Source organism: Heptranchias perlo, chromosome 5 (assembly GCF_035084215.1).
Source record: "Heptranchias perlo isolate sHepPer1 chromosome 5, sHepPer1.hap1, whole genome shotgun sequence".
In the NCBI taxonomy this organism is placed as follows: Eukaryota; Metazoa; Chordata; class Chondrichthyes; order Hexanchiformes; family Hexanchidae; genus Heptranchias; species Heptranchias perlo.
Genome location: NC_090329.1, coordinates 123626301 through 123648527, shown reverse-complemented (window position 1 = coordinate 123648527; position 22227 = coordinate 123626301). Strand labels below are relative to the sequence as shown.

At 46.6% G+C, this 22227-nt stretch overlaps 1 protein-coding gene across 4 annotated transcripts in view; it reads left to right on the top strand.

Annotated features, from left to right (window-relative positions):
* The window catches only part of daam2 (dishevelled associated activator of morphogenesis 2), a 309727-nt gene that overhangs the window by 45835 nt on the left and 241665 nt on the right, over positions 1–22227 (top strand). The window contains exon 1 of one of the 4 annotated variants that reach the window (XM_067985158.1): positions 9330–9828. The exons of the other annotated variants lie outside the window; for them this stretch is intronic. The gene's annotated coding sequence lies outside the window, so the exon portion shown is untranslated. Of the gene's footprint in view, positions 1–9329; positions 9829–22227 lie in introns of those variants that run through there. 4 annotated transcript variants of the gene reach the window in all.

Below are 22227 nucleotides of genomic sequence, written 5' to 3'. Positions count from 1 at the left end.
CGAAGAAAGGCCTCTCTAAAAATACCCGAATGAGGAGACAATGTTCCTTTAAATAACGCTGTTGAGGCGATTTCAATTAAATCAGTCTAAATATATCCAGGAGGTCCCTGACTGGGGGAGAAAAGCATTAAATATGTATCAGCAGTTTCAGATTTGCGACTAAGAATCAAACAACGCTGGATTATTTTCAGCACCCCTGGGCCAGAGGGTCAGAGAGGTGAAAATGTGGGTGTTGAGATGAATGCTTCTTTTTAATGATGCCTTTCACACCCAGTGTGTTTAGGAGTTAGGTTTGAAGGTCATTATTTTTCTGTATCAGTCTACCTCATTTTGTGTGTGTGTGTGTGTTTGGCAGAAGCCGAATGACTGGAATGAAGCCATGAATCAAAGAGCACGGTGCCGCTGGCTTCTCATTGGGACGGGATGTATCGATGAGAGAGGCATGCAGCCCTTTGGGTGTCACAGGACACTTTGTTTACTGCTGTCTGAAGCTGTCACGTTTTTCCGTCATTTCTTGACAAAAGAATGAACGAAACAGGGATTGGATCCCATCAACAGCAGCTGATGGCTTGCCTTAGTGAGGAAAGCTCTCACCTCACAAGCCTCTGATTGTGTGCAGGCCATATCCTTTCAGTTTGCACAGGAATGTTCAGGAACAGGAAAATGTCCTTTGACCCAAGGGATCTATCCCTTCATTGATTGATGCCAACCCACCTCGATGTTGCGATTCTCAAAGGGATTCCCGGTGCAGTGTCTCGGCAGGAGTTTCGAGGTCGTGCCGTTGCAGAGCTGAAGGAGACTTTTTCGACTCCACCTCAGGGCTACCGTAAGACTCCCAATGGGGCACTGCATTGGGAACCCCTTTGAAAATTGTGTGTTTTGGCAATGCTGCTTGCTTTCTCACCATATTCCCCAATCTAGAGATATATCTACCCTTTGTGTAAAAAAAAAAATCTGCCTCACTTTCTAACTTCCTAATATTTTAACCTTTCTCCCTCGTTATGTAAGCCTGTTGGATAAACCAAGGGGCAATTACCAATTTGCTTGCTTGACCTCTGACTTCAGAGGAGTGCCCTCTACTGTACCCTTGTAGTTTTCATTCCCAAATCCAGGATCCTGATGCTCTCTGAGTAAGATTGTTGGAGGAAGTTATGTGCCGTGGATCCGCTTCCATTAGCAGTTGGATTGAGGTGACCCAAACTCATTTCACGTGGGATTCTTACAGCCAACGGAGAGAGAAGACTTTCATCCCATCAGTGTGGACTGGATATGAACACTTGGGACTGGATTGAAACTGCTCAAATTCCTTTCAAAACGGAATGGGAGAGATGCAACTTTTAAATATGTTCCAACCCAATGAATTCCATTGCTGAGGCCAAATAAACATTTGCCCGATCCAAGAATAATTCTGATCCAGGCATGGGATTCCAATGGACCAAACCGCGTCCTAGTCACTCTAATTGTATGGAATTACATTTAAATAGAGGATCCTTGTCCAAGTCAAGTTATACAGAGCTTTTAACACTCTATGTACCAAAACATGGATAACATATCAACACACCTCAGTGAAAGGCAGCCACACGGTTAGAAGTGATGACTGTTGTGTAAGATCAGTGATTTTGTTCAGTGTGTCATGTTTTATTTGTAAACAATTTTACAACACCAAGTTATAGTCCAACAATTTTTATTTGAAATCTACAAGCTTTCGGAGGCTTCCTCCTTCGTCAGGTACATTTACCTGACGAAGGAGGAAGCCTCCGAAAGCTTGTAGATTTCAAATAAAAATTGTTGGACTATAACTTGGTGTTGTAAAATTGTTTACAATTGTCAACCCCAGTCCATCACCGGCATCTCCACATCATGTTTTATTTGGATTAGATAGCCCCGGGCAGGCCAACAATCTGCAGACCAAACATTGGGTTGGAAGGTTATGGAGAGAGACAAAGGGACAGGCGTAGACTGGGAAGAATATTTTCTATAATGGGATTGAGGTGACGCTGTAATGAGGGAGGGACCTGGTAGTAGTGCCCCTATCCTCTTTTACCATTTGAGAAGTAAAAGAGCTTATATCTCTATAGAATATTTTCAAACTTTGTCCACCAATTATACTCCGATTTCTTCTTCCTCATCGCTTTTCTCTGCTAAGTTTTCTTCCCCCTCCTCTCCTGAAGGCATTCGGCAGTGTGTCACCCTCTGATACCTCACCGGATTGGCTATTCTTCACGTATCAGCGTTGACAGTGAGTGTTGGCAGGCTGTCCAACTGTAGAGGCCGTTTCCAACTGTAGAGGATGTCACAGCCGGGCCGATTTTGGCCTCGCACTGACGTGAACACACTTCCAGCAGGGGCAGCTGGATAGCAATCAGGAACAGGAGCCTTGGTTGAGTTTCCCCTCTGGAACTTAGAGGTGCTGAGGCCAACTGTAGTACCCATACTGCTGCCTCAGCTGAGGTGAGCTCACTCAGCACAGACGAGGCAAAAATCAAACCTGGGACCTACTTGGCTCAGGTCCTTACTGGATAAACTCATTGAACCAGTTGGGGGGTGAGAGTGGGGTGGGAGCCTAGACTGTTTCAATTGTTTTAAATCCTTACTGCCAGAAAATTATAGTAATTATATAGGGGTAGAGTTTCCGCTAGATTGCACTGGTTTAATCAGCACATTCCAGCCGAATCATCGCAACGGATCGGGGAATTTCTATTCACGCTGGGTGTAAATTACGTCCGGCGTAATTCGAGTTTCCGTGATCTTTTGCACTGGTTCAAAAATCATCGCGCTGAAGCCGGCCCTGCCCACAAAACTGGCCACGCCTCCGATCGAAATAATGAGGATGGCGAATCACCGCCAATTACGCCCGTTCGATAAAGGTCTTCAAATTAAGCTCGTTTTCTAAGGTGCACAGGCACTAGTAGGCACATTTCAAATGTTTTTACAAATTAAAAAGTATTTAATTTACTTAGAAACTGACTAGTGTACATCAATGAAAGTAGTAAATACTTCAGTACGGCTTTTTACGTTATTTTCAGTGATTTAAAATCAGGTTACTCATACTCATATTAAAAATGCTTAATTTTTGTGATAAACCCGTTTTCAGCAATGAGGTGTAAAAAGTGCTGGACGATTTAAAAAAGAAATCGTGTTCACAGGGCTAGGATTTTCTGCTTCAGTGCCCCTGGCGCACGCTGAAAGCATATCGGGAAACTGAAGACCCCCACCAGCCCGTGACAATCCAACGATTAAAATTAATTTGTTGGAAAATCACACAGCTTGGGGCCTGCACAGTTTCCTGACATGCTGTCCTGGCACTGAAGGGGAAAATACCGGCCACTAAACCCATTAAGTGCCTCTTTGTGACAGGAGGCAGCAGACACGACTCTTACTTTTTAACCTGTCTTGCAGCCTACCCTCATTCCTATAAAGGGGCTCACAATCTCCTGGCTTCCAGTTCTGACGAAAGGCCCATAGCCTCTATGTTAAGTTGCCTTTTCTTCTTTCGGATGCTGATGGACCTGCTGTGCTTTTCCAGCATTTTCTATATTTTTGTCCTGGAGTTCTGCGAAGCCGCTGGGAGCTGCAATGGTCGGAATGTTAATAGCAAGTGTTCCTGAATTTTTTGGGGGTCGTGGGAGGAAGGAGAATTGACCTCTTTGCTTTATGCTTCTGCTGTTAACCCGAAATTTGTGACTAATTCACCAACCAGTGGAAATCATCTATTTGCCCTCTGAAACCTTTTCATAATTTTGAATTTCTTTCTTTCTTTCTCTCTTTTTTTTCTCTCTCTTTCTTTCTCTCTCTTTCCTCAATTAACCTTCTCCGCTCCAGTGAATACAGACCTTGTCTTTCAACTCTCTCTTCATAATCATAACCCCTCATCCCTAGGATCACTCTTTCACCACACCCTGTGTGAAGTGACCTACTGTGAAAAAAAATCTGAGCCCATTTTGAAAACTGCAAAAGTCTCGCAGTTAAAGGATGAAATGAATTGCACTTGCTAATTACTGGTTTCCAGCAGGGGATCAGTCCAATTTTATTTAATTATTTAATAAAGATTTTTTTTTAATGCAATTTTTCCATTAAAACTGTTTAATAAGAATGAGACTGTTATTGGTCACATTTATACCCCTAGTTGGACTTATCCTGGAAATTGATGCGTGATATCAATTTCCAGCATGATTGCAGATGTATAAATAGCAAGGGGCCCATTTATTGGGCTCAATCTGATCAAATTAAAAATTCTTGCTTGCTGACTGGTTTCAATTGGTGCTGCGAAGCTGGAGGATTGTACCAGGCTGGTAAAACCATTAATATTGAACTTGATACATGACATTGGCACACTGATTAGAAGGTGCCACTTTCAGTCCCTCGTTTGTGCTGATTTCAGTCAGGACACTTGGCTATAATCTGAAAAAAATAGCCAGGGTTTCTTCTTCCTTAGAACAGAGAAGGTTAATAGAGGTGTTCAAAATCATGAAGGGTTTTGATGGAGTAAATAAGGAGAAACTGTTTCCAGTGGCAGAAGGGATGGTAATCAGGAGACACAGATTTAAGGTGATCGGCAAAAGAACCAGAGGCGAGATGAGGAAACATTTTTTACGCAGCGAGTTGTTATGATCTGGAATGTACTGCTTGAAAGGGTGGTGGAAGCACATTCAACAATAACTTTCAAAAGGGAATTGGATAAATACTTGAAGGGGGAAAATTTGCAGGGCTATGGGGAAAGAGCAGGGGAGTGGGATTATTGGACAGCTCTTTCAAAGAGCCAGCATAAGCTCGATGGGCCGAATGGCCTCTTTCTATGCTGTACCATTCTATAATTCTTATCACTGCCCAGTGACCTCACTAGAAAGTGCACTGGTACGGATGTCGGACTCAGCCGCGAAGCCCACCATGGTAGATTAGCTCGCATACAAAGAACGGCCGCTTGGATGGGGTACTGGAAGGTTCTTTGGGCCAATGAAACTGTGACCCAGCAAGCGACTTTGGCGAAGAGGCAAGAAAACTGGAAAAATGAAGGAGAGACTGAAAGTTGAACATGGTCCTGGGAAAGTTTGATGCTAACAATGCATGTCCATAATGGAAACCCATTCAGTGCTGACATCTCTCTCTTTAACAAGCACAAAATTCTCCAACACAAAAAAATGATTTAGCATGTGGTACACAGGAGGATGAATATTGTTAGAGTGGACGTAATGCAGGTTAAATATTGGGAGTTTGCAACACTGTAGAATTTATTTTTAAAAGACTCAGGGAAGCCTAGATTTTTTTGCTGGGTGTCAATTCAATAAAAGAAAGAAAAGAAAGAAAGAACTTGCATTTCTATAGCGCCTTTCATGACCTCAGGACATCCCAAAGCACCTTACAGCCAATGAACATATTTTTGAAGCGTAGTCACTGATGTAATGTAGGAAAAGGGGCAGCCAATTTGCGCACAGCAAGCTCCCACAAACAGCAATGTGATGACCAGATAATCTGGGTTTTTTTTGTGGCTTTGGTTGAGGAATGAATATTGGCCAGGACACCGAGGAGAACTACCATGTTCTTCGAAATAGTGCCAAGGGATATTTTACTTCCACCCGAGAGGACAGACGGGGCCTCGGTTTAACGTTTCATCTGAAAGAAGGCGCCTCCGACAATGCAGCACTCCCTCAGTACTGCCCTGAAGTGACAGCCTAGATTTTGTGCTCAGGCCTCTGGAGTGGGTTGACAGTGTTTTGTTATAAACAGGCTAACGCTGATCGCAAGTTCTAGATCCTGTGAATTTGCAATGTGACAGACTGACAGATGTTTGGAACAGAAGATTTAACTGCATAGTAATTGGTGCTAGAGGCAGGCTCTTGGCACATAGGGTGATGTAGTGAGGGAATCTGAGACACAGCAGCAGCCCCTCCACCAGTAAGCAGCCAGGCAGAAACACAAAAGAAGTACACTGCAGAACCTGTAGGAGAGGCAGGACAAGTGTGGGGGCGTTGAGGGAGAGGGGGACGGGGAATCGGAAAATAGCATGGAAGACACTGTGCTGAGACCATTTTTTGGAGGTGGGTTGTTGAACATGTCAAAACCAGGTGAAACATACAGATCGGTAGCAGTGTTAAAATCCATGGGGCTTGGCAAACGTAAGCACAAACTGACAACTTTTGCTTATATCGAGAGCCAACTGGAATGAGGTGAATGGTTAGGAAGAGGACGACAGAGTTCCTAATAATATTTAATATCCTATTTATGTTGTAGGATTATCTTGGACAGTAAACAAGCAATTGGAGAGAACCCTGTGATGTAAACAAGTTTCCACCAGAGGGACCAATACCTTCCATGGGAGGTTGGAGGGATTTACTGGGTGGTGGCGGGGTGGGGGGGGGGGGGGGTCTCTAACTGTTGGCTGCAGTGACAGCAAAGATTATTGGCTGCCTGAGGCACTTACGTCGGGTCCTCCACCTTAATACCCGGCAGCGGTTGGCGTCGGACCCGACGTGACCGAATCCGCCATTGAGACAGTCAGAATCATAGAATAGTACAGCACAGAAGGAGGCCATTCGACCCATCGCGCCTGTGCTGGCTCTTTGGAGGAGCTATCCCATTAGTCCCACTCCCTCCACTCTTTTCCCACAGCATTGCAAATTTTTCCTTTTCAAGTATTTATCTAATTCCCTTTTGAAAGTTACTATTTAATCTGCTTCCACCGCCCTTTCAAGCAGCGCATTCCAGATCATAACAACTTGCTGCGTAAAAAACATTTCTCCTCATCTCCCCGCTGGTTCTTTTGCCAATTATTTTAAATCTGTATCTTCTGGTTACCGATCCTCCTGCCAGTGGAAACTGTTGTGCCTTATCTGCTCTATCAAAACCCCTTCATAATTTTGAACACCTCTATTAAATCTCTCCTTAACCTTCCCTGCTCTAAGGAGAACAATCCCAGCTTCTCCAGTCTTTCTAGATAACTGCCTCATCCCTGGTATCATTCTGGTAAATCTCCTCTGTGATTTGTAACTGGGATGTAAGGGATCCTTTGTGCAATGCGGGTGGTTTCTTAATGGAAGTGTTCGGGGTTGCTAAGGAGAACAAACGTGCCTGTCTAAAATTGCAAAGTTCTGTGCCACAGTGTGCTAGGAGGCAAAGTTTTATGCCAGAAATTGTCCCCCTTGAGTTCCTGCGCTGGCGTCGGGAGGTGCAAGTCAGAGTCCTCCCTCACACGGAAGATGGTGGAGTCAGCGATAGACTCAGTCTTTCTTTTCCCTCCTCTCTGGAAGCCAAAGCTGCAGCAGGAAACTCTGCATCCAGCAGTATCCTAACTCGCACTAAGTCACGTTCACCCATCACCCCCTGTGCTCGCTGACCCGCTTTGGCTCCCGGTCCAGCAACGCCTCAAAATTAAAATTCTCATCCTTGTTTTCAAATCCCTCCATGGCCTCACCCCTCCCTATCTCTGTAACCTCCCCCAGCCCTACAACCCTCCAAGATCTCTGCGCTCCTCCAATTCTGGTCTATTGTGCAACCCCCACTTCCTTCGCCCCACCATTGGTGGCCGTGCCTACAGCTGTTTAGGCCCCAAGCTCTAGAACTCCCCCTGCCCAATAACCTCACCACCTCGCTCTTCTCCTTTAAGACACTCCTTAAAACATACCAAGCCTTTGGTCACCTGTCCTAATGTCTCCTTCTTTGGCTAGGTGTCAATTTTTGTCTGATAACACTCGTGTGAAGTGCCTGGGAACGTTTTACTACGTTACAGGCACCATATAAATGCGAGTTGTTGTTGAAATCAGCAGAACCCCTGCGGAAATTACTGGCATGAGTGTTTTAATAGAGATTTACAGCTCACTTGGGAGCTGTGCTCATTTTAATGGAGAGTGACAGATCAGTTTTAAAAATAGGTTCCTCTCCCTGGTCAGATATGTTTGTGGAGGAGGAAAGCTTTTTTACCATCTTGCCCTCTGAACCCTCCTCAGTTGACATATGGATTCCTTTTTAAAATGTTTTGAAACCTGATATTCCTGTCTCTTATGAACCATTTTCTTTTAAGTTCTTTCAGTGGAGATAACCATCCGATCAGAAACTCCCCACAGAAACACCAGCAATTGTGTTGAAGGTTGCTCTCTGGTTAAATTTCTCCATCTTTCTGTCTCAGTTTCTGTCTCTCTTTGTGTGTTTCTGTCTGTGTGTGTCTGTGTATCTCTTCCCATCTGTGTGTGTCCCTCCATGTCCGTCTGTGTATTTCTTCCCTGTCTGTGTATCTCTGTCTCTATATATCTTTCTATCTGTGTGTGTCCCTATCTGTGTGTCTCTCCCTTTCTTTGCGTCTCTCATTGTCTGTATATCCCTCCCTGTCTGTGTATCTCTGTCTCTGTTCCTCCCTATCTGTCTGTATCTCTGTCTCTGTCTGTGTGACTCTGTCTCTGCGTGTGTATCTCTCTGTTTCTGTACATGTGTCTCTCTGTGCCTCTTTCTGTGTATGTGTATCTCTTTCTGTGTGTGTGTGTGTTGTACTCTCTGTCTATGCCTTTGTGTATGTGTATGTATATGTCCCTGTCTGTATCGTTCTCAGATAATTCTCAGAATTATCTGTCTATCTATATATATGTGTGTGTGTGTGTGTCCTTGTCTCTGTGTATACCTCTGTGTCTGTGTCTATCTATGTGTCTTTGTCTCTGTGTCTGTGTGTACCTCTGTGTCTGGGTCTATCTTCCTCTCTATGTGTCTGTCTCTGTCCGTATGTGTTGTGCTCTGTGCGTCTCTGTCTCTTTGTCTCTGTGCCTGTGTCTATCTTTCTCTCTATGTATCTGTGTGTGTTCTGTTCTCTGTGCCTGTCTCTTTGTCTCTGTGTCTATCTTTCTATGTATCTGTGTGTGCGTGTGTTCTGCTTTCTCTGTCTGTCTCTTTGTCTCTGTGTATCTTTCTCTCTGTGTCTGTCTCTGTCCGTGTGTGTTGTCTGTACGTCTATGTCTCTCTGTCTGTGTCCATTTTTCTCTCTACGTATCTGTGTGTGTTCTGTTCTCTCTGTCTGTCTCTTTGTCTCTGTGTCTATCTTTCTCACCATGTATCCCTGTGTGTGTGTGTGTGTGTGTGTGTGTGTTTTTGTATGCGCGTGGGTTCTGTGTCTTTATCTCTGTGTCTATCTTTCTCTCTGTGTCTGTCTCTGTCCGTGTGTGTTGTGCTCTGTACGTCTATGTCTCTTTGCCTCTCTGTGCGTACCTCTCTCTGTCTCTTGGCATTGACCTCTTTTGGCTCGGCTCCCTTGTTTACAGCTTACTCAGAAGGCAGCTAAACAAACTGCAGCTGGACTGACTTGAAATGCAAAGCACATTCATTCACTGCAGAGAAGCGAGGCGAGGAAGGCAGGCCGGTGGTGCTGTCACAGTGTAACACTCCAGCATTCAAGAGCAGCTTAACTCCCGAGGAAGAAAGAAGAAAAAGCAAAACCTGCTGTAGACACACATTTGCCAGTAAGGTTACTGCTTTTAGTATCGACAAGTATTTCCTGGATTAGTAGCATAGTGAAGGCTTGTAACGGCCAACGTATCTGGCCCTACTTTTTTTTATCGTGTGTGTCTCTGTCAGCGTTCTCCTGTTTGAAGCTACAGACTGTGCAGGCGAAATGCTGTAAAGAACACCAAGAAGACTCGAATTGGGCGATAGGTACCCCGACTCTCCTCTTCTTTCTCTCTCTGCTCCTTTCCCCCAGCCGTCGCCCCCCCGCCCCCTCACCCAGCCCTTCCAAATTGGAACTCGTGCCCAGGACAAGAATCCATAAGAAGACGTGGTGGAAAACGAAGAAAGCTGCAGCAGGGTCAAAGGGCGCCGAGGCTCCGCCTTCAGTCCACCGGTAGATCCGCACGAGTAAGTACAAGAAGGAGGGTTTCTCGGCTCCATTGCACGTTTGATGCAGCCATCGTCTAGGAGCAGGTCGCAGGGTTGATATTCTAAAGAGGCACTTGAACTTTGTGTCAGTCCATTGCGCGCGGCGTCAAGGTTACCGTTATCGGGGTAACTGCTGGCAATCGGTTGATTAACCAGAGTGCTTGCTTGATCAGCTGTTAAGGTGGCGCTGTTTGTAGTCTCCAGAGGTTTCAGGCTCAGTTCCAAAGAAGGGCAACTCCAGAAATTGCGCTCCGCAGGCGTCTGGGAAAGTGTGGACACAGCGGGACGTGATGTTTCGACAGCAATGTGCTGTGGTGCGGATTTAGAGCCAGTTTCAAAATTGGAATGAATGCATTGAATTTGTAAGGACCTATATAATTGGCAGTGTGATGACACTCCCATACTGTCGTGCATTTCTCAACCATCAGTAACTCGATCAGGACGAGGACACGCACTCCTTTAAGAAGGAGGAGATCTGTCTCCTGATTGAAATAATTCCTGACGTAAGTCAAAGACGCTGCAGCAGACAATGAGCCCCGGGAATAAGAAAAGAAAGAAAGACTTGCATTTATGTAATACCTTTCACAACCTCAGGATGTCCCAAACCGCTTTACAGCCAATGATGTACTTTTTGAAGTGTAATCACTGTTGTAATGTAGCAAACGCGGCAGCCAATTTGCCCACAGCAAGGTGCCACAAACAGCAATGAGAAATCTGTTTTTAGTGACGTTGGTTGAGGGAGAAATATTGGCCAGGACACCGGTGGGAGAACTCCCCTGGTCTTCTTTGAATAGTGCAGTGGGATCTTTTGCATTCACCTGAGAGGGCAGATACGGCCTCGGTTTAATGTCTCACCTAAAAGACAGTATCTCTGACGGTGCAGCACTCCCTCAGTACTGCACTGGAGTGTCAGCCTAGATTTTGTGCTCAAGTCCCTGGAGTTGAACCTACAACCTTCCAGGCTCAAGGCAAGAGCTCTGCCAATTGAACCAGGGAATGTATTGTACATATAATTTTTAGTTTTCTCCTCTTCTGAAGGAGCTAACCTGGGGCACAGGGCTACAGCTTAGCCCTTGGGAGCCTCGCCAAGTGGCCATTCTCCATTCATGAGTCTAGACTGTGAGTGTCGATGAGCCAGTCGTGGGGGCATCACAAAGAAAAGTTCAGATAAGGAGAGCCATTTGACCCATGGAAAATCTGAGCTCATCTGTCTCTGACCAGCATCCACTCACGTGTTTGTACTTTCCAACTCGCAGTGGTCATCACATAGTGATCGGCAGTAGAAATTTATTCCCCTGCCACTCTGGCCCACCGACACTGAGGCCCGTTGTAGTGCCCCGGCTGAGATCAGCCGACACAGCACGACAAACGGCAACTGTTTTAAACTGCGCCTCTCACAAATCGCACTGTCGCAAACACCGCGGTAGAACCGTGTGTTCAGCAGCCACATCTGGACATGTGCCGATGACCAAGCGAGATGACATTGCCCCTTTAAGAAGAAAGTCAACTCATTAAAGATAGCTTGACAGCCTTTTTCCGAAGTGACACTGAGGGCTCAATTTTAAAATCAAATTATGGGTGCGTTGGAGGTGGGGAGGGGGCTGCGAAAATGTCGAAAATCCCGAGCGGGTTCGGAAGCCTGTTCCAACCCACCGACATCCGCGCATGTGCGCCCGCTTCACGAATCCGGAAGTCCCGCCGGCAATTAAAGCTGGTGGGATGATAGTTAAAGAACCAAATGTACCTCATTGAGGTACTTAAGGTACTTTATTTCTGACGTAGCAGATAGTTAAACTGATTCTAAACTTACCTGGGCGACTTTCCCACGGCTTCTGATTCACGCCTGGTGAAACCAGGTGTGAAGGGCCGGATCAGGCAAAAATAAACGAAATAAATTAAGTAAAAAACCATTGCACAAAGTTTAAAAAAAACCCTAGCTTTCCAACATGCTCCGATGTCCGATGCCCCCCTCTCCGATGCCCCCCTCTTCCCCCAATGTCTCCCTCTCCGATTTAAAAAGAAAATTTGTTCATGGGATGTGGGCGTCGCTGGCGAGTCCAGCATTTATTGCCCACTCCCCCTCTCTCCCTCTCTCCCTTATCCTCTCCCCCCCACCACCCCAGGATGTTCATCTCCGATGTCCCTCTCCCCACCCCCTCCGATGTCCCTCTCTTCTCCCCCCACCGATGTCCCTCTCCAGTCTCTCCCTCTTCCCCCCCGATCTTCGCCTCTCTCTCCCCATCTTCCCCCTCCCCATCTTCCCATCTCCCCCGATCTCCCCCTCCCCCCAACCTTCCACTCCCCCCCATCCCCCCGATCTTCAGCACCCTCCGCTCTCTGTTCCAGCACTGGATGACGTCCTGCTCTCTTTCTCGCCCCCCGATCTTCCCCTCTCACCCCCGATCTTCCCCTCTCCCCCCCCCCGATCTTCCCCTCTCCCCCCCGATCTTCCCCTCTCCCCCCCGATCTTCCCCTCTCCCCCCGATCTTCCCCTCTCCCCCCGATCTTCCCCTCTCCCCCCGATCTTCCCCTCTCCCCCCGATCTTCCCCTCTCCCCCCGATCTTCCCCTCTCCCCCCGATCTTCCCCTCTCCCCCCGATCTTCCATTTCCCCCCCCCCCCGATCTTCCACTCCCCCCCGATCTTCCACTCCCCCCCGATCTTCCACTCCCCCACCCCGATCTTCCACCCCCCCGCCCCCCCGATCTTCCACCCCCCCGATCTTCCACTCCCCCCTGATCTTCCACTCCCCCCCCGATCTTCCACTCCCCCCCCTGATCTTCCACTCCCCCCCCTGATCTTCCACTCCCCCCCTGATCTTCCACTCTCCCCCCCTGATCTTCCACTCCCCCCCCCGATCTTCCACTCCCCCCCCGATCTTCCACTCCCCCCCCCGATCTTCCACTCCCCCCCCCGATCTTCCACTCCCCCCCCCCCGATCTTCCACTCCCCCCCCCCGATCTTCCACTCCCCCCCCCCCGATCTTCCACTCCCCCCCCCCCCGATCTTCCACTCCCCCCCCCCCGATCTTCCACTTCCCCCCCCCGATCTTCCACTCCCCCCCCCCGATCTTCCACTCCCCCCCCCCCCGATCTTCCACTCCCCCCCGATCTTCCACTCCCCCCCGATCTTCCACTCCCCCCCTGATCTTCCACTCCCCCCCTGATCTTCCACTCCCCCCCCCCCGATCTTCCACTCCCCCCCCCCCCGATCTTCCACTCCCCCCCGATCTTCCACTCCCCCCCCCCCCCCCCCGATCTTCCACTCCCCCCCTGATCTTCCACTCCCCCCCCCTCCCCCCGATCTTCCACTCCCTCCCCGATCTTCCCCTCCCCGATTTTCCGTTCCAATGCCGGATGGCGTCTCATTCTCTCTCTCTCTCTTCCCCCCCCCCCCCCCCGCCTCCCTTGCAGCTCCTGCCAGCAGCCAGCCTGTCAATCAGGGGCTGCCGGGCGCAAAACCCGGAAACGACTTTAATCACCATCAATTACATCGTGATCGCGTCGGAAGAGTTTAAGTTCTTTTTATTCGGGTTTGCCACGCGCACCTTGACCCCCTCCACCCACTGCCAACCCGCCACCATTTCAAAATTGAGCCCTGAGACTCTCACCCAGCACCTGAGCCTTGAACATGTAAAAGTCTTTGTGGGTTGACCAGCTGCTGTCGAACGCTGGTGCAGGGAGAGACTCAGACTTCTGGGACTATTGGTGATGCGTTGATTTTTATTTCACTGATATGGGACCATGTAATCTAGAGTTGATTACATCCCCGATTTTTCTCGCTACACCATTGGCAGGCGTGCCTTCAGCTACTCACGCCCTAAGCTCTGGAATTCCCTCCCTAAACCTCTGCGCCTCTCAACCTCTCTTCCTTTCAGACGCTCCTTAAAACCTACCCCTTTGACCAAGCTTTTGGTCACCTGTCCTAATATCTCCTTATGGGGCTCGGTGTCAAATTTTGTTTGATAACTGCTCCTTTGAAGCTCTTTGGGACGTTTTACTACATTAAAGGCGCTGTATAAATGCAATTTGCTGTTGTTGTTGGTTGTTCAAATCTGGTAAAGCCTCTGATTACACCTAAGCCTCGACTGACGCGATTGACTCTTACTGCCAGGGTGTCAGGATTTCACAGGGCTGGCTCTTACCATCCTTTCCGAAACCCCTTCTCTATATTTCAGAGGACTGTGTGACAAGGGGGCGCTCAGAATAATAGATCAATGAGGCTACAGATCAGCTGGTTCTGCTTAATAGATGCCACATCTGCGCTAAATCTGGGTGGGGGGGGGCGGTGGGTGGTGAGGAAGCTGTACCCGGTGTCCTGGCCAATATTTATCCCTCAACCAACACCTAAAAGAACAGATTATCTAGTCATTATCTCACTGCCGTTTGTGGGAACTTGCCGTGTCTGCCGTGTTTCCTACATTACAATAGTGACTATGCTTCAAAAGTGCTTCATTGGCTGTAAAGTGCTTTGGGACGTCCTGAGGTCGTGAAGGTGCTATATAAATACAAGCCCTTTCTCTTTCTTTTTAAACATTTGAATCTTATTGCCGCTGTGGTGTCAGCCGTGGCTCAGTTAGTAGCCTCTCAGTCAAAAGGTTGTGGGTTCAAGTCCGATTCTAGAAATTTGAGTACAAAATCTGGGCTGATACTCCAGTGCAGTACTGAGGGAGTGCTGCATTGTTGGATGGTGCTGTCTTTTGCATGAGATGTTAAACTGAGGCCCCGTCTGCTCTCTCAGGTGGATGTAAAAGATCCAACGGCACCGTTTCGAAGAAGAGCAGGGGAATTCTCCCTGGTGTCCTGGCCAATACTTATCACTAAAACCGATTATCGGGTCATCCGTCTCACTGCGTCTGTCCACTTTTATAAAAAGAGATTATTTGTTCCGAGTGCCTTCCTAAAAGCTCATTGCTATATTTCCCTCTGTCTCTTTCTCTTTATTTCATCTCTCTCCTGTTGGTGATTGAAGCATCTTTGCTCAGCTAGTATATAGTTGCAGTAAGGATGGTTGTATACCTTGCTTCACCTTCAGAAAACAGGGATAATCGATGGTCGCGATTCCCTTATTGCTCTTCTTTCATGATGTGGAGATGCCGGTGATGGACTGGGGTTGACAATTGTAAACAATTTTACAACACCAAGTTATAGTCCAGCAATTTTATTTTAAATTCTTTCAGTAATGCCTTTTAACTTCTTTCAGTAATGCCCTGTGTTATTACATTGTAATAGCACACACATATCTAGCATTTTTGGTCTCCTTCTCTTATCTAAGTGGCTCAAGACTCAGATGTAAAACTGATTGTGAGGGGCGGTGGGGACTGGGGGGAAGGGGAAGGGAACGTTCCTGTCTTTCAATGCTTCTGTTTCCAAGGAGAGTGTGACCAGTACATAACGGCTACGTAAAATTGGAATCCTATTTTGGGTCACAGTGATTGATTCTCTTGTTTCCATGCATTGCCGACTGGGAGACTCCTCGGTTTGACGACTGTGTTTGAAAAGACATTGCAGGAGATTGGGGAGGAGCATCGGATCTCGGGGAGGGAGAGATCACGGCTCCTCCTGCCCCGCAAGCAGTGATGGAAATGCACTTACCTGCTGGATCCGGCTGTTCTCTCTTCCCTTCAGCTGCCGAGCCCTGGGAAACCTGGCCCACAGCCGTTAAATGTAAAAGTCAGTTGAAATTTGAGGCATGCAGCCACGTTAACATATTTAAATAATTGACCTGCCCCTCGAAAGCAGGTTTATCGCCCGTCCCCAACCCGGCTCTGTTAAAAACCGGAAGTGGACACATTGGAGGTGGGTTGGGGTCAGGTTTCAGTTTTTTGAAATTTGCACCGCCCCCGTCCCTCTCCCGTCTCTCCTGGGGGGTTAAATTCCAGCCCCCCCCCAACCCGTGTTTCTCCTCTCACCCTAAGAGTGTGTTCTGGTGCAGAGCGAAGTAGACCAGGAAGGTTTCAAGCTGCCTAGGCCGTAAGCTCTGGACTTCCCTCCCTAAACCTCTCTGCCTCTCGACCTCTCCGCCTCTCGACCTCTCTCTCCTCCTTTAAGTTGCTCCTTAAAACCTACCTTTTTACCAAGTTTTTGGTTACCTGTCCTAATATCTCCATCTTGGTGAGTTATGCATTACCTCTCACCATATCTCTCTATTTCTCTCTGTCTCTCTCTCCCATCTTGGTGAGTTGCAGCATTATCTGTCTCTTTGTCTCTATCTCTATCTATCTCTCTATTTCTCTCTGTCTGTCTCTCCCGTCTTGGTGAGTTGCAGCATTATCTGTCTCTCTGTCTCTATCTCTATCTATCTCTCTATTTCTCTCTGTCTCTCTCTCCCATCTTGGTGAGTTGCGGCATTATAACAATAACACCAGATCAATAAGTCATTAACAAAACTACGAGTTTCAGCAATTCTCCGGGTTCCAAGACACCCACTCAAGAAAAAAGCTGAGACTATGAAAATAAAATAAAAACAGTTTGGATGAAAGAGTCCGGGGTAGACATTCACAACGCAAGTTTGTATGTGTATGATGCTGATATCCAGCTTCCAAAGTTCAGATCTCTAGATAGAGCTGAAGCTGAGTAAGCAGTGCTGTGATTTGTTTATTGTTGTCATGGGTCAGCTTTCGAGATACAACCATTGCCTTTGAAGTCCACAGGTAGCCTGTGAGCACAACAGAACTGGCATCTCATGGGAAAGCTGTTAATGTGGGGATTATGACCGTCTTCCTGCAAATATCTCTTTTGAATGGCTCAACCATCAGAATAATTGAATTTGACTATCCTCCCAGTTAATCTGCATAAATCAACATCTCAAAAAGGCCGTTCTAGCCAACGAGTATTGTTGTTGACAAAGACCAAGAGAATTCATGCAAGATAGACATCTCCAATTGCCTTGGTCTGATTGCTGGGACAGTTACGAGTATTAGCCCCTTTGCTAGGAAACAATGAGCTTCCCTTAGAGATACAGCTGGCTGTTCCCAATGTTTAACACACACTTACATTGTCTATCTAAAATCAGATATAAATATAATACAGAACTCCACATTTTGTCAGAGCCCACTCTTTCCAATGGATCGTGTGCTGTTTGCAGTGTTACTGGTTCTTGCAAGCCCATTTATGCTTTCTCAGTACAACTTCCAAGAAAAGAAAAACTCTTGGGAAAATGTTTCCCTGACTCCCAAAATCAATTGAGTAAAAATTCCAAGAGGCTGATGTCTTATTACAATCTAAAGTATTCAACCCTGACCAGATGCATTCCACCCATGACCTTCCCATGGTCTCAACAGGACAGAACTTACCATGGAGTATTTGTCCAGGACTGCTGATTCTTAACCCTGTAGTTTTCAGTTTCTCACATAACTATATATTTACCCAGCTCCTTTTAAAAGGGTGCTCATTGTCATCAGACAATGAGAAACTCGGGCTCTTCATCTTTTAAAGGAAGCAACTGAAAGAGCATCTTGTCGAGTCAGCAGTATAGAAATCGCACATTGGGACCATCACTTCAAGTTAAGCCATGATGGTAGGACATGGGGGCAGCAGCAGCAGCAACAACAACAACAACAACAACTTGCATTTAAATAGCACCTGTAACATAGTAAAACGTCCCAAGGCGCTTCACAGGAGCGATTATCAAACAAAATTTGACACCGAGCTAAATAAGGAGATATTAGGACAGGCGATCGAAAGCTTGGTCTAAGAGGTAGGTTTTAAGGGGCGTCTTAAAGGAGGAGAGAGAGGTAGAGAGGTGCAGTGGTTTAGGGAGGGAATTCAGAGCTTAGGGCTTAGGCAGCTGAAGGCACAGCCGCCAATGGTGGAGCAAAGAAAATTGAGGATACACAAGAGGTCAGAATTGGAGGAGCGCAGAGATCGGGGAGGTTACAGAGATCTTGGAGGGTTGTTTGGCCAGAGGAGGTTACAGAGATTGCGGAGGGTTGTAGGGCTGGAGGTTGTTACAAAGATCTCAGAGGGTTGTAGCGCTGGAGGAGGTTACTGACATCTGGGAGGGTTGTAGGACTGGAGGAGGTTATTGAGATCTGGGAGGTTTGTAGGACTGGAGGAAGTTACTGAGATCTGGGAGGGATGTAGGACTGGAGGAGGTTACAGACAGGGTCAAGCTGGCAAATTATGACTGTTGTTAGGAAATTCTTCTTTATGCAAGGAGTGATCAACATCCAGGTAGGCCAAGTGGGTCTTTTCTGGTCCTATACCTTCCTAATGTTTTCAATGACACATGGCTTGGACTACTGGTAAGGCACCGGAGGCAAACAGCCTGGAACCCCTTGAGAGACAATTAGTTGTTGTAATAAGGGAACTGCATGTTCTTCCTGGATGAAAGAAAAGTAAGGAAAGATAGAAAGAAAGAAAGAAAGAAAGAACTTGTATTTATATAGTGTCTTCCACGACCTCAGGACATCCCAAAGCGCTTTACAGCCAGTGAAGTACTTTTGAAATGTAGTCACTGTTGTAATGTAGGAAACGCGACAGCCAATTTATGCACAGCGAGCTCCCACAACCAGCAATGAAATAAATGACCATATCATCTGTTCTGGTGAGGTTTGTTGAGAGATAAATATTGGCCAGGACACTGGGGCGAACTCCCCTGTTCTGGATGGATGAGCTAGGATAGGTTGCATGGTGTTTCTCATCTTTATCCATCCTGTGATAGCTTTAACTTATGGGAGCCCTCTACACGTATTTATTACTCTGAGGAAGGAATGTCTCCAACCTCCCATCGCTCCTGCGGTTGGCCAATTTCTGTTCTTGCGTACTATCTGTCTAGGCTTACGGATGAGGAATGGTCACTAGGGAGAGGTACTGGAGGGCGGGTGGCTTTCAGGGGACTGAACTCCACCATAAGTCCCTGGCTTCAGAGAGATGCGAGAAGACCGAGGAAAAATTAATTTGTAGCCAAGGTGAATGCCTGTTCACCTGTTCTGTAGCATCTATTTATTTATTGCATGCCTTTGAATTGCTTTCAGAGAAGGTGGGTTTGGAATCTGAGGACTGGCTGTCCAGGTTTTGCTGAGCTTTACATTGCTGCAGTACAGCAGTTTCTCAAAAGGACTTGAGTAGAGTGACTTAATGCTGGGTCTAAAGGTGAAGGTTCGTATGATTTTTGCAGAGGAATGCTGGCAGGGTGCATAGTCCGATTTAACCATCAACGACATCTGCTCAGCATGCTTAGTAACGAAGTGCAATCATAGACTAGAATCATAGAATCTGAAGGAGGCCATTTGGTCCACCGTGCCTGTGCAGGGTCTTTGAAAGAGCCATCCAATTAGTCCCACTCCCCAGCTCTTTCCCCGTAGCCCTGCAAATTTCTCCTTTTCAAGAATATATCTAATTTCCTTTTGAAAGTTACTATTGAATCTGCTTCCACTGCCCTTTCAGGCAGTGTATTCCAGATCATAACTCGCTGCTTAAAAAAAATCCTCCTAGTTCCCCCCTGGAATTTTTGCCAATTATCTTAAAAATAAGTGACATTCAGTGGGGTTGTGTTAAGTGTAGTTTGCAAGTGTTCATTGGTGTAGCCGGTGAGACGGTGGAAGCCTATAGATTCCGAAACCAAGGCCTGCTCAAATTCCTGGACTGAATTTTAGACTCATGGGGTTTCGTTCCCTCTATTTTTAACATACTGACTAATGTGTTCATGTTGAATTCAAGCTTGTGCTATTTTAACAAAGACTTTAATCTGTCAAAATAAATGGGTTAATGACTGTTAAAATAGGGCAGATGGGTTAAAATAACGCAGACAGGAATTTAACAGAAACACTTCAGCGAATGTGCTACATATAGTGCAGGAGGGAATTAAACCCCAAATTAGAGAAAATACTGGTGCAATTATGTCATTCCACTGCTATTTATAAATAAAGTATTAGCACCAAGCTAGGTCAAGTATAGCACATTTAAAGAAAGAAAGACTTGCATTTATATAGCACCTTCCATGACCTCAGGACGTCCCAAAGCGCTTTACAGCCAGTAAAGTACTTTTTTGAAGTGTAGTCACTGTTGTAAGGTAGGCACATTTAGGCACATTAAATCTTCCCATTCTTAATCCCAGCAAAGTGCCTCAATGCCAACCTTAGCAGAACATCTCCATTTGCTCCAGTGTGTATTTCCCACACCAGCCATCTTGTGGCCTCTTGGTGTGAGATTGCCATTTTGTAGCAATTCTGTGTCGTGGATTCATGCGTATTAGGTACTGAGATGAGATTGCCCAGACTTATTTCACTTCGTCAGCCAGCAAACAGAGAAGACTTTCGAACTCGCACCAAGTCCCTTTCACCCATCACCCCTGTGCTCACTGACCTACATTAGCTCCTGGTCCAGCAATGCCTTGATTTTAAAATTCTCATCCTTGTTTCTGTTTCCCTCTATGACATCACTCCTCCCTATCTCTGTAACCTCCTCCAGCCCTACAACCCTCCAAGATCTCTGCGTTCCTCCAATCCTTGCCTCTTGCCCGTTTTTCACTGCTCCACCAATGGCAGCCGTGCCTTCAGCTGCCTAGGCCTTAAGCTCTGGAATTCCGTTTCTAAACCTCTCCGACTCTCTACCTCTCTCTCCTCCTTTAAGTCGCTCCTTAAAACCTACCTCTTTGACCAAGCTTTGGGTCACCTCTCCTATTATATTTTTATGTGGCCCGGTATCAAATTTTGTCTGATGATGTTCCCGTGAAGTGCCTTGGAGCATGTTACTACGTTAAAGGCGCTATATAAATGCAAATTGTTGTTGTTTTATCCTGGGCTAGATTAGTGCCCCTGTCCCAGAGGTGAAAGGTCAGTGTGAAAACCCACTGCACGACACAAGTCCCATGTGACAGTGCTGAATTAAAACATGCTAGTGCCAGCAGCAATACTCATCCATCTTTGATTCTATTTTATTGACAGACTATCTAATTTGGATGGTCTCAAATCCTTTCCGTGATATTCAGTGGATTCTTGCACACTTGGCTGGATATAAGCCTGATGGGGCCGTGTTCACTCAGAGGATACAAAGTGTGCGTGTTTTTTTTTAAAGAATTCATGTTCAGGGAATGCTGCCAGCTCATCCTCGGTGAGTGCTGTTTGTCAGAGGGGTTTTTACATCAGAACCTAATGAATGAATCTCTTTCACTTTACCCTGGTGTCACGTGGAATTCTGGAACCAACGACTGTGAAGATTGGACTGATCGCTCTCCGGCTGTTCTTCATGGGTGTTAAGAACCGCAAAGAGCTGCCCCAGCACGGTCGCCAGCCCAGTTCAGAAAGGAATTCTAACAGCGAGCCAGGCGTCTTGCGCTTGTCACTCTTCCAGCCTCTGAAGAATAGATTCATGCACTGTTGAAAAATGTTAGAATGTGGATTAGATATGTCAAGATTTTCATGGCCCAGAGGAAGGGGTTGTTGCATTCTGGCAAGTGTCTGCCTGACAGGGTGGGGTTGAGAGAAGGAAGAAGTTTGCTTCTTTCTAGCATCTAATTATCTGGATTGGGATGGGGTTGGGATATTGCACGTTTTTACCCATAGAATCATAACAGCACAGAAGGAGGCCGTTCAGTCCATTGTGCCTGTGCCGGCTCTTTGAAAGAGCTATCTAATTAGTCCCACTCCCTTGCTCTTTGTCCATAGCAAATTTTTCCTTTTCAAGGAGAGAAATATTGAATCCTGGCACGAATGTACCTGGCAGTGTTTGGCGTGGCGTGGGGTTGGGGGTGGGGTGGGGGGGTTGTGTTTGTTGCATTTTCTAACATTCTTGCCATGGGGATGTGGTTCCATTTTCAATTATTCTCCTGGGGGGAGGGTTGAGGTGGCATGTTTTTGCCCAAAAGAGATATAGAAATGCTTTAAATTCTGCTGTGTATTATGTATTCTCCTAGGTAGCATAGTGGTTATGTTAGTGGACTAGTAATCCAGAGGCACTGGCCTAATATATTGGGAGTCATAAGTTCAAATCACTGCTATGGCAGCTGGGGAATTTAAATTCAATTAATTAAAAAAAATAAAAATCTGGAATTAAGAAGTATTAGTAATGGTAGCCATGAAACTACTAGATTGTTGTAAAAACCCATCTGGTTTACTAATGTCCTTTAGAGAAGGAAACCTGCTGTCCTTACCTGGTCTGGCCTATATGTGACTCCAGACCCACAGCAATGTGGTTGATTCTTAATCATGCTCTGAAATGGCCCAGCAAGCCACTCAGTTGAAGGGCAATTAGGGATGGGCAATAAATGCTGGCTTTTCCAGTGATGCCCATGAACAAATAAAGAAAAAAAAAGGCTGGTGGGTTGGGAAGGTGGTGGTATATGTTTGCTTGGGGAGAGGGCAACATTCAAACTGGACAAGCCACCTCTGACATCTTTCAGTGATCCACCAACCACCTTACGATGGTCTCAGATCTCG